This window comes from Sapajus apella, unplaced genomic scaffold, assembly GCF_009761245.1.
Source record: "Sapajus apella isolate SASKATOON/1434 unplaced genomic scaffold, GSC_monkey_1.0 scaffold16, whole genome shotgun sequence".
Classification (NCBI taxonomy): domain Eukaryota; kingdom Metazoa; phylum Chordata; class Mammalia; order Primates; family Cebidae; genus Sapajus; species Sapajus apella.
The window spans coordinates 11,228,172-11,229,691 of NW_022436956.1; the positions used below are offsets into that span (position 1 = coordinate 11,228,172).

Here is a 1,520-nt window from a genome sequence, read left to right on the forward strand (position 1 = left end):
TGACCTGCCCACCTCAGCCTCCTAAAGTGCTGGGATGATGGATGTGAGCCACCATGCCCAGCCAGAGAATTTCCTGATATCAGACTCAGACATTTGTCATCCATCACAATATAGACTTGAAAAAGTTACAGAAACCAATGGAGTAAATTTAATAAACTACAGATTTGTTGGCAAATTGAAGAATATTCTATGTAAACTGAAAAGAAGTTCCTAAGAGAAGGATTTATGTTGTTATTTAGACACTACAGAGGCAGCATTAGCACAAGGTTAAGAGCCTTTGCTTCACATTTTCACCCAGCAAGTTTCTAACTCCATGACACAGTAAAAAGATCTCAGCCTCTCAGTACCTTATTTCTTTCCTCAGTAAATTGGGATAATAATATAATCTACTTCAATATGATTATTAAAATCATTACATGTATCAGTATTTGTAAATAGTGCCTGGTACTTAACAATCATACAAAATATAGACGCTAATTGGCCCCAAATAAATTCAAGACAAAGCGGTAAAGACAGACCATGATATAAAGCTTACCCTCCACAATTATGTACTCCTTGAATGAGCACCTTTCTCAGTGTCAGCTTTACATCTTTGTTTCTCAAAGTATATATCAAAGGATTCAGGGAAGGGGTAACAATATTAAACACCTGAACCACAGAGTCCAACCAAGGCTGGAGGCACGTTGGAGATAAATGAGGATTATTGATCCATAGAAGAGCAGGATGGACGTCCGATGGGCACTGCAGGTTGAGAACGCTCTGTGCCTGCCTTCTGAGGAACTGATTTTCAATATAGGGATGACAATGAGAGTATAAGAGATGAGAATAAGAAGAAAACACATGAGTGCAGCAACACCTACCTTGATGAAACTCACCGTCTGTGCTAGAGAAGTGTCTGCACAGGCCAGCAGCACCGGAACATCACAGAAAACACTGTCCACTTCATAGGGGCCACAGAAGTGTAACTTAAAGATGAGGAGTGTGAGGACAGATGCATTCAGACAGCTCCCCATCCAGGTGCCTGGCATCATGAGGGCACACACCCTGTGGTTCATGATGACTGTGTATCACAAAGGGTGCCAGATGGCCGCAAAGTGGTCATAGGCCATCACAGAGTACAGGAAACAATCACTGCAGCCTGGGAAACGATGAAAGAAGAGCTGGGAGGCACAACCCTGGTAAGAGATGGTGCAGCTTTGCCCCATTAGGTAGAGCATCATTTTGGGGGAACTCGCTGAAAGGAAAAATATGTCAAACACAGACAGGTTTCCTAGGAAGAAATACATGGGAGTGTGAAGGCTGGAGGAAGTGAGGACAGCCAGAAGAATGAGTGGGTTCCCCAGCAAGGTGAAGAGGTAGAGGGCCAGAAATAAGACAAAAAGCACATTTGCCAGCCCCTTTGTGTGAGGGATTCCTCAGGAGGAGCTCAGTTACTGGAGTGTGATTCTTCATCTTCATGTTGAATTTGTCCTGGAATATTAAAGAATGGCCACACTGAGTTGGGATTTTCCTGCAAAAAT

General features: G+C 43.0%; 1 pseudogene; it reads right to left on the reverse strand.

Moving 5' to 3' along the window:
* Positions 1–215: 215 nt before the first annotated feature.
* Positions 216–1,520, reverse strand: LOC116556100 (annotated as a pseudogene).